Source organism: Mixophyes fleayi, chromosome 3 (genome assembly GCF_038048845.1).
Source record: "Mixophyes fleayi isolate aMixFle1 chromosome 3, aMixFle1.hap1, whole genome shotgun sequence".
NCBI classification, from domain to species: domain Eukaryota; kingdom Metazoa; phylum Chordata; class Amphibia; order Anura; family Limnodynastidae; genus Mixophyes; species Mixophyes fleayi.
Genome location: NC_134404.1, coordinates 104,143,434 through 104,157,355, shown reverse-complemented (window position 1 = coordinate 104,157,355; position 13,922 = coordinate 104,143,434). Strand labels below are relative to the sequence as shown.

The following is a 13,922-nucleotide window of genomic DNA, read 5'->3' as shown; positions in this document are numbered from 1 at the left end:
TATATATATATATATACACACACAAACATATATATATACATACAAGTTAACCCGTGCATGATACTTATGCATTCTAGTCAAATCAAGCTACTTAAGGTGTTAAAAAGGTTCTTGTCATGCATTTGGGCCATAGCCCAGACCTCAACCACCAACCACTCCCCACTGTCACCCCCGGCAACCACCAACTACTCCCAACTGTCACTTCTCCTTCAAGAGATATATATATATTTTTTTTAAATCTTTATAAACACTTTTAACAATTAACAAATTAAATTAACAAACTAAAAACATCTTAGTATACCAAATTTCAGCCCTTTCTGAATTTTTTTTCCACACACACTAAGAATTTAGTAGGTCAGTGTATAACTCCGCCCAGCAGGTGGCGCTGCAGCTTGGGTTTATTTTTTCCACACACACACACACACAGACAGACTAACACACGCCACTAAGCATTTATATTATAGATATATAGATATATATATATATATATATATATATATATATATATATATATATATATATATATATGTATATATATACAGTGCTTTTTTTTTGTAAGAAAAAAAGGTGCCGGAACACACACCCACACACATCCAGTTGTGTAACGAAACATAACGGTCACCGCCCGCAGTAAGCTCTCAGCACGCAACCACACGACCAATCACAAGCTGAGCAGTGCCATCACAACCAGCGCGGACGAAGTACGCATGCATCCGACTGGACACACAAGCAGCCCGCATGCACCTTTTTAATGATTTTGCCACCGACCTGCTACGCTCGACAGGGCGCTGAGCATAGTCCACGTGAACAAAAGATCAAATGTTCAAAAGTTATTGGAAAATCCGTTGAAAAAAGGTGCCGGAACTCAGATCTGTGAGATTTATGACAAAAAAAGCACTGTGTATATATATATATATATATATATATATATAAATGGAACCACAACATCTGCTGAACCACTGAAGTTGAACAAATTATATGCTAAACTTAAATACATACGTGGGACATACTTTCTCAGAGATCTAGGGACATTCATTGTGCTGTAGGTTTACCTGACCACAAACTTTGTAATCTTTACTTTCACATCTATTTAAAAAAGAGAGATTTTGAACCAAAGGTAAAAATTGTCCCTATACATAAGTATTACACTAATGATTTTGATATTGTGCAGATGAACCCCCTACTTACAATTGCTGACCCCCCTTTTAGTTTTTAGTTAGTCATTTTTTTTTTAGTTAGTTATTTTTTTCATGTAGCATAATAATGAGGCTGGTTTGTCAAAGCGCAAAAAACAGGAAGAAACCTATTTAACAAATTATATTGTCGTATCCTAAGATGTTATCATTGGCTAAGGATGGCGATAACACTTTTAAAAATGTTTTATTCTTGAAATAAAGATTTTTTTCTTTCATTTTTTTAACAACTTGAATCTATCTTTTCCACTTTTAGGAGGATATTCAATTGTTCCTCCGGCCGCCGGAAAAACGAGTGCGTTAAAACTATTACCGTTTATGCGGTAATATTGCGCGCAAAAAACGTTAATACGGTAGTTTACTCGCTGAATTTCATCTCGTAGCTCGAGGAGCTGCGAGATGAAATTCAGCGAGTAATTACCGTATAAACGGTAATAGTTTTAAAGCGTTTGTTTTTCCGGCGGCCGGAGGAACAATTGAATACGCCCCTTAGTCTCAAATCAGTGGAACTGAAAGCCCAAATCTCACCCATGTGCACACATGCAAAGATTGGTCTGGCGAAGCAGTAAGTAAGTCCTTTCCGCTACCAGCCAGTATTATTAAGGCAACTGGGTATCGCTTAGCTGTCCTGGCAATATTTTTTGTTAATCTGTGGAGATGAGTGATTTTGTTTTTTTTATCATTGCAATAAATGGCGATAAAAAATTCTCTATATATGTAGATAGAAGTAGAGCGCTCTTATTGTGTCTGCTCAGAATGTGGACTGAATATCACTTATTGATTCAGCAAATATACAAGCAAATATGGAAATTTCCACATCCAATAGCGCTACAATGTAAAACAAAGTATATTGTTCTAAAAAATGTTTATATAAAAAAAGCCATTCAAGACATTGTCCTTTATAGTTCATCAAAAGTGTTGTATCCACAGAGTATATTCAGTTTCGATGTTCCTATTCAGTAAAATTCAATATTCATATAATATGGGGAAAAAGAGAGAAAGAGACAAAAAAGTCCCATAGTGCATTATCTTTTTAAGCATACATTTATTCAAAATACAGTATAATCAAACATGTAAATATAAAAAGTTTGTAGATATAAAAAACACAATTAGTCTATTTTTCCTTGTTTCAATTGTGTGTCCTGAAATAGTAAAAAGTGGCTGCTCACCAGAGACGACCGATGGTCTGCATATATAATATACAAGTTAACCCGTGCATGATACTCATGCATTCTAGTCAAATCAAGATACTTAAGGGCTTAAAAAGGTTCTTGTCATGCATTTGGGCCTAGCCCAGGCCTCCTCAGGGGAAGATCGTTACTTCCCGACGCAAGCGCCCTTTTTAATGTGTGTTCATGAGGTAAAATGAGTTTGACCCCTCAACTCGTAAATTTAGCCTTTACTACCCCTCCCACGGGGGGAAGGGGGGATGATGGAAGTTAACTGACTTCACTATTCTAATTTTTTTGTCAAGTAATGTCAGTATACCAAATTTCAGGTCAATTGGATGAGCCCTTTCTGAGAAAATAGTTTTTTCCACACACACACACACACACACACACACACTAACGCACGCCTCTACACATGTGTGTTCATGAGGTAAAATTACCTCACGAAAATGAGTTTGAGCCCTACCAAATTTCAGCCCTTTTTGATTTTTTTTCCCCACACACACTAAGAATTTAGTAGGTCAGTGTATAACTCTGCCCAGCAGGTGGCGCTGCAACTTGGTTTTTTTTTCCACACACAGACGCCACTAAGCATTTATATATTAGATGGGTCTTTAGATCCGGATTTCCTTCAATAGGGGATCTCCTTCAATGGTGTCACAGGCACAGCTCAAAAATCAGGATGCACACCACATAAAAAATTCTGCTTATTGCCAGAGAAAGGGACCTAATGATATAAGGGCCCTGCCCCCAGCGATAATTGGTCATAAAATTTAGGGTACGTGGCCAAATGACCCAAACCACTGGCCCCACCCCCAACACGCCTACCTCCCCCCTGATCTCCCGCAGCAGTCCTTGCCAAAGTTGGCAAGTATGTGCAATACTCTCTAGATGTGCCTAAACCTGCACTAAATCACATACAATAGATACCACAGGTAAAGATTTCACAGAAATGAGGCCTAAGGCTGGGTACACACTGGAGCATTTTCGTCCAATAATCGGGCAAATTAGCTGGCATACGACTGTTCGGTCGGTTTAGTGTGTATAGTGACACAATGGTCGAAAGTCGTTCCAAAGTGTCGATTGATGGCTCATTTGGTTGGTCGTACTGTTTAATATTTTCTGACTAATCACCGACCGATCACGTAGTGTGTATGCACTCATGATCACGATCCCCATAGAGTTTACAGAGTCGGGCTCTTTTCATCCTATGCTAGCGATGAATGTTCTGGTGAATAAATGTAGAGAGTGCTGTAGAAGGTATAATTAATTTGTTTGTTCTGAGACAGAATGTTTTGTTTCAGAGTCACAGAAGCTAACGGAAATTGTTAGGACATGTGGATAGCTATAACAAGGCGTTTTAATCAGTGTGACAATGTGACAATAATGAATGAATTAATGAATATTGTGCTGTCATTCTCTGAAGACTAGAGGACCAGATGAAGAGCACAGATCTGAAGGTAAATCGTGTCAGTGTGTATGCATAATCGCCAGACTGATCGGACCTTCAGACGTAGGTACAATCGTTTGAGATAACACTTACCTAGCCTAAGCCTATGTATGTCAAAATCTTACAAATTGATCTGGCCCTACTAGTAAAGCTGGGTACACACTTAATGAATTCACCAACGATCGAAAGCCCTGATGAGCATTCTGATTCATCTATACACACCTACACAATTTACTATCAGATCTGTGATCTTCATCTCTCATAACCATCTAATGAAAAGATTGTGACTCTGTACACACTCTACAGATATCTGCCTATGCTGCTGGTGGTGAATGCGCACACACGTCTACACTTGCCCGACATCATTCAATCGTTGATTGCGATTCTTAGGATATTCATAAAACCAAATCAACAGATGAATTGTGTTTTGGTTCGATAAAACATAATTGTGGGAGCGTACACACTTCAGCAATATCTGACCAAACGGTCGTGAATGATGTGATCTGCAAGATAATTGCACGGATGTGTACCCGGCTTAAAAACATTTTCCAAAAACCTCTAGCACTTGCAGGGTAAAACTCAATGTAGAAGAATGGTACTAATATTCACAGAAATGTTCATAGTGAACAAATGGCAGACGATGGATGAAAGAAAACAGTGTATACCCCATCACCCATTCATTATGATCTGTAAACTATATATCAATGAGGAATCAATGATCCCTACTGCAAGTGGTGTTTAACCTCCATTTGTAATGTGTGAATCACAGACTAAAAGCACCAAATAACTACATTTTTGGAACATTGTGTATGCTCAGAACGAGATGACAGCACCGCATGTAAATTACATATCAACCACTTAAAAAAACTCTTGAAAGGAACAGTTCTTAGGAATTGATTACATTTTGGCCTATATTTCTGTTTGTAAAAACTGCATAACATTAACCATGGACAGAAACTTGTATAGGTGTGTTGTTGTTGTCTATATATTGCTATATTGTGCTTATTATTTACAAAAGGAAGTCTAAAATAAATAAATAAAATAGGGAATTTGTCAATATTTAACATATTCCAAAAATTGATGGCACTCTAAGGACTCATTGAAATAGCTTTAAAAGTTGGACATAAATTACATTAATGTTTTGATCTACATAGAACAAAGCTAAATGCATCTGTATAGTAATAATTGGATGTTTTTAGACAATTACCTGACACACAGAACTAGATATGCCTTACAGCAGTGGGGTCATGAGTTCAATTCCCGACCATGGCCTTATCTGTGTGGAGTTTGTATGTTCTCCCTGTGTTTGCGTGGGTTTCCTCCGGGTGCTCCGGTTTCCTCCCACACTCCAAAAACATACTTGTAGGTTAATTGGCTGCTATCAAAATTGACCCTAGTCTCTCTCTTGCTGTCTGTCTGTCTCCCTCTCTGTCTGTCTTTGTGTGAGTGTGGGTCTATATTAGGGAATTTAGACTGTAAGCTCCAATGGGGCAGGGACTGATGTGAATGAGTTCTCTGTACAGCGCTGCGGAATTAGTGGCGCTATATAAATAAATGGTGATGATGATGATAAACAGAAACATGTAGCTGCTTTTTTTTTTCATGGTATATCTTTAACGCATACTTGCTCGTGTCTCCTGAATTTTGGGTAGTCCTCCCAGGAGAGTAGGCCACCCTCTCAGCTCTCTCCCACTTTCCCAATGAAAGGTGACCAAAATTGGTAAGTATACTGTAAAATAATGTGAAATACACTGTCAGCAGCAATTAATAATGACTTGGGGGTCTATTTATGACCCCACAGTGGTCACTATCACTACATAATTAAATACCACTGTAATTTACTATGCAGCGGCTGCTCTGGGAGCCCTGACGAAGACCCCCCTCCTCTACAAATTATTTTTACCGTTCACCGGCAAAATGGAGAAAGTGGTATTCGTGTGTGCATAGTGCTTTCACCAGTGAGGGATCCAAGTCAGGGAGGTTTCAGCTGGATCCCGTTGAGAAAGACAAGTAATGTCATCCTGAGATAGCATTGCTTTGCTGCAAAACGCTTCGCTTTTCGCAGCTTAATAATTCGCGCACTGCTGCTCTCCCCATAGAGTTCTATAGGGATAGCAGTAAGTGATATTAATTAGGTTAATGCCAGAGATATCTCTAGATTTCTCCAGCGTTAACCCTTTGTTAAATAAGAAAAAGTGGTAATCTAGCCTTTTGCTGGCTCTTCATTGCCTGTTAAGTGCACCCCTTGGTGTGTGTGACATCTTCCAACATTTATCCCTTAGGGTAGTGTCACTCTGCCAATTTATCTATACTGATTACATCAGTAATAATTACACCTGAAAAATCACTGCAAATATGTTCCTATAGACATCCATTAAATGTTATTGAAGGATATTACACCAGCAATTTCCCTCTAGTGATCTGCTGGATAAAATACTACTGGAAAATGCAGCTCTAATGAAATCAATGGTATCTGACAATTGTCTGGCACACAAAGCATAGTCACTGCTACGAAGCAGCAGTTTGTAGTTGCTTTTTTTGCATTGTAAATGTCAAAATTTGCCAGAAAAAGGCTCATTATTTGAATTTCATGAGCAATCCTCAGCTGGTTTATAAATTGCATGCAAATTGATCACGAAAACTCAGTATTTCCACTGTACATACTTGCAGTTGCAAAATTCCTAGTGCAATACTACTCACTGCACACACTACGATATTACAGAATGTTGCTCAATGCAGTCGAAAGCAGACTATTATAAGTCTGAGGTAACAGCATACTCTTCATACCTCGCTTCAGGGAGATGCGAAGTAAGAAAATAAAACCCATGGGCGTATCTTGATAACAACATTTGAGGAGCCGAGTGGGTGGGAAAAGGTGTCTGATGCTAATTTCATTATCACTCCACTCCCTGCTCAGTGTTTACTCAGGTGGAGGGTACTTGATACAATTTATGTAATCATTGCATGTCTCCACTGATGTTGCAGACAAGTAAGTACTTTTCTGGGACAATTGCCTGATCCCCTGGTAGTCTGGGAGGTCTCTGTCTAATCGTAAGGATGCATCCAGCTAACAAACAATAACATTTGCACCAGGAGTATGTCAGCAGGGGCGCACGCAGGATTTTTAAGGGGGGTTTCCCCCCGAACAAAAAAAAATAGAGAGATCTGCTGCGCATGAGCAGCAGCTCTATTCGGATGTAGGGGCACTGTTTAGCCCACGATCTTCGTGGAGGGGCGCCCCTGGTCAGGGTAGCAAATATGTGTGCTTATGCCCCATGATAGCAGAGATGTAACTTGACAGTGTTAGCCATACTTGCCAACTCTCCCGGAATGTCCGGGAGACTCCCGAATTTTGCGAGAGTCTCCTGGACTCCCGGGCAAATGTGGCAATCTCCCGAATTCTGCCCACTTCACTAGGAAGTGCCCCACTTCCTAGTGAAGTGGGCAGAATTAGATCCCAAACGCCGCGATTCCCGGGGAATCGCAGCGTTTGGCCCCGCCCCCGCTGTCAAATGACACGTTTGCGTCATGACGTCACAGGGGGCGGGGTCAAAATGACGAGATTTTGGCCATCCCGCCCCCCTCCACTGGCTGGCTCCCGGAAGGGAGCTGAAGAAAGTGGACAAGTATGGTGTTAGCAGTAAATGCTAAAGTTGCATTACCCAATTTGAGTGTAGAAAATGTCATCTACACTAAAAAAATAAGTGTTTTGACAATTAAAGTCACATCTCCATATAAAATGTAATTAAACACAAATAAAATGAAATTAAACATTAAAAAATTAAGTGAATTTAAATAATCGGTTTACTGTACCTCCCAACTGTCCCGTTTTCAATGGACTGTCCCGCTCGACTTACAGTTTGTCCTGATTAAGTGAGGAGAGGGGTTTTTTTTGTTGTTTTTTTTCAGTGAGTGCTATGGACAGTAAAGTATCTGTAAGTTGCATTATTGGTATAGCATACTGCACTTTTATAATTGTAGTTTTGAATTAATGTCATGGAGCCTCATTTATTTTACAGTCAGTGCAGCAGTGGATTGGAAGTATCAGAAGCATCAGTTAGATCAATAAATCAATATAATTGATTGTTATCAGACTATAAACTGGATTGTAAAGATTAGAACCAATCAGTAGTGAAAGTACAATAGCCAACAGAGAGGGGGGTTGGGGCGGCCAATCAGAGGTGGGCTAACAAGTGAACTTCAGGAAACTGCAGAGTGGGAGCACTGGTAGGATTCGCTGTCATAGGCTGGTGCTTGCAGTAGTCCGGCGCTTGCTGGCTGAGATTGGGGTATTCGCCCATTACAGAGAAGAGGGATTGCTGTGTACCCCGATTGTATCTAACCAAGTCGGACATGCACAGGTAAGTTCGTGTCCCTATCGTTAGTCAGGGACTGATCCCAGCTGTGCTGAGTAAGGAGGAGACTACTACATGGGGAAAATGGGGGGTAGGGGGCAGCCAGGAGAATCAGGGGTACAACACAGGGGGAAGGAATTGGTGGATAGATCAGTGGGCAATAAAACCATAAATAGACGATAAATCTAAAAATAGTGCACAGTCTGGCTAAACTTTTTATATTTCTTGCTGCAAACAGCTGGAGAAGGGGGCACAGGGGGAAGATGTATGATCCAGCTCTATAGGAGAGAGAATTTATTATATTAGTGCACCATTATAACATACATCTCAATGATCCCGATTTTGGAGGGACATTCCAATTTGCGTGCCACAAAAAGGGTGGGGCTTAATAGGAAAGTGGTTGGCATTTTTACATTTCTCGTTAGTGGGCGGAGATTTGCCTGAATGGGGGTGTGGCTTATTTTGTCTCGCTTTCGGGACTCTAAATGTTGCTAGGTACGAGTTTACCCATTTAAAAATTAAATGGCAATCTTCTTTTCTGCAGTAGACCAAAAATAAATTAAATTAAGTGATTGGAAGAGATCGATACAACTTTATACAATTTAGCCACACCACTAAAAAATTAAGTGTTATTAACTGGTGAGGTCAATGCACAATCTGTCAGTCAGAAGCAGGTAGATAGAGCTTACTTATGCTTGCACCAACCATCTAGCATCAGCAAGAGATACTCCTGTGATAGGCGTATCTGCGCATGAGTCTACAATGTCTAATTTACTTGAAAACATCCTTACAGCACTTGGAGTATGCTTGTCTGCTTCTCTCCCCCCCCCCCCCCTTGGATTATGCTTGTCTGCTTCTCTCCCCCTCCCCCCCCCCCCTATCCCCCCCATTCTACCTCTGTAGATATAAAGAGACAACATTTGCTTCTGAATCCTACATTCCTCTGGCCACAGAAAACTGAATGTACATAGTGTGAGGGTGATGCTGATCTTTTTATATACATTTAAATTGTGTAAGTACACTGGAAATAAAATAAACACAATTCATCCCTTCCAACTACATGGCATATGTAGCTTCCACAAGCCACAGAGAGTCTGTCAAGCCTCTGCTTGAGGTACATAGGACAGGAGGCGAGTGATCAGAGAAGACACATGGGCGACTTCTCTGCAGCACGGATGTAAACACATGCGCTGTGATCCACACAGGACAAGGAGGATGATGGGCTCTACCGCTAAGAGTTAGCCAATCAGAACCTTAGACTGAGACAGATCCTGGGGCGGGGTTACAGAGATGTGATGTTGCTAGGGATGGTTGCCTAGGAACGAGTAACACAAGCTTACTCTGTGGCCTGCGCTGTTTCTCCTGATCTCCACCACTGGCCGTACACTGGGACAGCCAGAGCCGCGGCGAGTGTCCGGGAGGGAGCTGGTGAGCGTGAGTAAGAGTGTATGTATAGTAATGTGCTCTACGAAGGAATTCTTTCTTTTATCTTAGGTGGTCATTTTACAATTAAAACTCTGTGGTCTCATTGACAATGTTTGAGAGTAAACGTGGGAAGGACTAGTGCAAACTTTTTGAAGCACATTTAGACTAATGTATGAATAGTAAAGCAATAAAGCAAGCCTAGCCAACCCGTGGCCCTGTAGGTGTGGAACTACAAGTCCCAGCATGACCTGGCAGCTAAACTCTGAATTTCCACATGTTGCCTACCTCTCCTTGTTAGTACAAAACACCAAATAAGTGTATAATTGATATAAGCTTTGTGTGGACATATTCCAGAACGCTTTACAACACATAAAACGAGACTGGGTATTACCAGAGCCGTAAATTAAAATTTGAGCGCCTGGGGCGAGAAGCAAAAATGCCACCCAGCTTGCCTTCAATTTTAATTAAATGAACCTAAAATATTCATAAACTGCGCCCCCTTCAGCGTTGCGCCTTTGGCGGTTGCCCCTATTGCACAGCCATAGTTACGACTCTGGGTATTACAGACAGAGAGAGAGGAGGGCTTATCGCAAGCTTACACTTTATGGGGTCTATGTATTAAAGTGCGACTAGCCATTAAAATGAAGAAAACAGCAGTTTTTGATGTAAAATGTCAATCGCAAAATGTATGAATGTTTCGTAACGCAGTTCCCATAGATTAATATGGGGACTGGGAAGTTCTGCAATGCATCATGATTTGAAAAGCTTTGCATTTCGTTGAAAGGTAATGCCATCTTAGTATAGCGTTACCTGTCATTTTCTGTTCGATCCAGCTGAAGCCTCTTCCTCACCTGCATAGCACTTCCTCCATTCACCGACAGCGTTATAGTGCCGCTGAATAGGAAAAACAGTTTTCACTAGAGGGGGGACTTCACCTGGGTTCCCAGAGTAGCCCCGGCATGATAGACTTCAGCGGTGCTTAAATATGCACCGCATGATATTAATACATAGACCCCTATATTTGTTAATTTAACTCGATTTGTGCCAAACATAAATTTATTGCATTTGTGCTGGGGTTTATAAAAATATATTATGTTCAATGGAAATGGCTAGTTGATCCTAGATCCTAGCTGTGCACATTATGAACACCATAGTCAGAAAAAAATCTACTGCAAACTTATCCCCAGGGTTATTGATCAAATATTTATTCTACAAACTGACTTTACAGGATAACAAAAGTATTGCATACACATATATTTTGTTTGGTAAATATAAACTGAACCAAGGTTTTTCTACTCATATTTGTATGACCCTTTTTGGAAATTGCTCTCCTATGAAACATTTATATGCCTTATTTTCTAACAAAAGTTTTTTCAACCTACTTTAAAAACATATATATATGAATGCGATGTACGTGATGATGATAATAATAGCGGAACCTTTCTTCATCCTGTTTGCAAGGTTTCATCATTATCATCATCATCATCATCTGTTTATATAATACCACCAATTCCGCAGCGCTGTACATAGAATATTTGTCATTCACTTCAGTCCCTGCCCCATTGGAGCTTACAGTCTAAATTCCCTAGCACACATACAGACGCACTAGGGTTAATTTTGTAAGCAGCCATTTAACCTACTTGTTTGTTTTTGGAGTGTAGGAGGAAACCAAAGCACCCCCATGCAAACACAGGGAGGACATACAAACTCAACACAGATAAGGCCCTGGTGGGAACTCATGACCCCAGTTGTGTGAGGCAGAAGTGCTAACCACTGAGCCGCCATGCAGCCCACTTTACTGTGGTATCACACTACTACCATTTAAATATGCTGTATTTTTGGGTCAGTAAAACAGTGTTCAGTGGCATATTTAGTGACATGCAGCTTTCTGTAACAAAAACGTGCTGATTTGTTATCTCTGTTTATTGCTGCAATAAAATATCACTTATTGCTGCAATTTAGTCAAAAGTTACGGCAGGGTCAACGAAAAGATAGTCAGCTGCTCCAGCAATACTGGCCTGGAGCAGTATGGGTTAAATTTACTGCTATGCCAGGCTAGTTTCTGCAGGCATGTGCACATGTGAGCCAGCTGGCCACTCTTAAGTGTGCAGGGAAACTGAAAGACAGCTTTATTGATAGCAATATATCTCAATGAGTTGTAGTTTAGCCCCATGCCGCCCTGCGTTCGGAGAGTCATGAATTGGCTCCAGTTGTGTAGTACAAAATCATAGCATATATCATGGGCTATGTTTATTATGTATTATGTTTTATTTGTATTATTTGTATTAAAAATCAAGTTGATAATTGGATTAGGAAGTGAAGTTGTCTTTTGTGTGTAGTGTGCATAACATTGACTGCATGTTGGCCAGATCCAGTTTAAAATTATGTTCTTAGGCAGGGAGTCTAGTGGCAACCAAAGTAACTTGGAGAAAAAGTCTTAGAGCTACAAGCTGTACTGGTCTGTTACAAGACAATGCACTGATATCAGCAACCTGGCAAGAATGGTTGTATTGTTTTGTAACAAAGCAGTAAAGCTTGTAGCTTTCTGCAATATACAGACTTCTTGAATATGCAGGATGTGTAGCAGCTGAAGTTGATAACGTACTGCAAAATACTTAATATTTCCTTTGTAACGTTTGTGATTTAATGACAAATATAGCTTAATTAAGATAATAGTGTTTTATTTGTTCTAAAAAGGTGAGCTGAGCTGGCCTTTCTCCAGTAACAATATGTCTGCTAGCAATTTTAACTGTTCCTTGGTGGCTAACATAAATTTTAGTGCAATAAACCTTCCAGTAAAACTGGGCCTGAAGTTATGCATGGGGCTTAAGCTGTATTTTGCTGTGATTGCTCTGCAATCTCTGAGGAGGATTCATTAAAATGTTATTCTCCTTTGGTCGCACGGATAAAATTAATCCACTCTTGCACCTGACTTTACCAGATGAAAGTAATGGGATATTTGCATTGATTTGTCAGCTTATATTGTCATAGCTCTGGAACAGTACTTTGATGAGCTCCATCCTTTAGATGAGACCTAGAAGCATAAATTCTCAAAAACGTGGTACTGTCTTCCAGTAAAAGAAAAATATATTTATGATTAATGTAAATGTAAAAGCACCAACTCTATTCATTGTGACAAATACAAATATGAACATAGATCTGCTGTTTTCGGAAAGATTGCAAAAATGTACCTCTCCTCATTGATTGCGGAGTGAATTTAACCACTGTAAGAGGAAATGTATCTATCAACCTGCGGTTTTGTAAACTCACAATTATTTTGGCTAATTTGCTGGTGGGATTTTAAACAGCAATTTTGTTAGAGGCAAAATCCAGCTTATGAAATTGGTAAATATATATTTTCCGACTCAACACGTTGGGCTTTGCCTTTAATGATATCGTTTTAAATCCCACTGGCAAAATTGCTGAAAATTGGTGACTTTACAAAACCGCTGGTTGATACATTTAGCCTTAGGTCTCTTTATCATCGTGATACAGTACTAGGAATAACATACATTGTAAATAAAAATGCATTTTAAGGCTATTCTAGTTAAGTAAAGCTATAGGAATTATGTGTTATAAAAACAATATTTGCAGTGGAAGTTTTGGTGATATTAGCGAATAGAGAATGACATAGTTCTAGATAACTTATAATGAAAGTATTTAGAGATTTAGGGTATTGTGGAACAATTTGCTAATCTCTTCCAAGTGTAAATTAGATAAAGATTGCTTAGTGTATGAAATCATTTGGCATACTTTGGGGTAACGGATCTGTATTTACTGGAATTCACGGTGGCTTAGTGGTTAGCACTTCTGCCTCACAGCACTGGGGTCATGAGTTTGATTCCCGACCATGACCTTATCTGTGAGGAGTTTGTATGTTCTCCACGTGTTTGCGTGGGTTTCCTCTGGGTGCTCTGGTTTCCTCCCACACTCCAAAAACATACAGGTAGGTCAACTGGCTGCTATTAAATTGCCCTTAGTATCTCTAGGTCTGATGCGAATGAGTTGTCTGTACAGCGCTGCGGAATTAGTTGCACTATATAAATAAATAGATGATGATGAATTCAGTGATGTGATAAGGCTTTGTAGGAGTAGGGTCAGTCTGGCAAGGAGTATATAGTCACCTGAAATAATAGTTGACAGTTTTGTTTTTTTAACTGTAATGATTTGTTGAAGTAATCACTGAGGATTATTATTTTTATAGATCTAGTGGTCTTGTTCTGTTGATTAGAGTTGGAAAAGCATTTATGAACAGCCTATTCTCCCATTCTACTCTGAGATCATGTCATCTCAACTGAATGGAGATTAACAGGCTGTAACATACTAACAG

The 13,922-nt window shown here is 39.8% G+C and overlaps 1 protein-coding gene across 3 annotated transcripts in view; it reads left to right on the top strand.

Moving 5' to 3' along the window:
* The first annotated feature begins 9,479 nt into the window (after window positions 1-9,479).
* Window positions 9,480-13,922, top strand: part of ZBBX (zinc finger B-box domain containing) — a 144,274-nt gene continuing 139,831 nt past the window's right edge. Inside the window, exon 1 of one of the 3 annotated variants that reach the window (XM_075202080.1) lies at window positions 9,480-9,573. The gene's annotated coding sequence lies outside the window, so the exon portion shown is untranslated. Of the gene's footprint in view, window positions 9,602-13,922 lie in introns of all 3 variants that reach the window. The other 2 variants (XM_075202082.1, XM_075202081.1) reach the window with 2 other exon arrangements.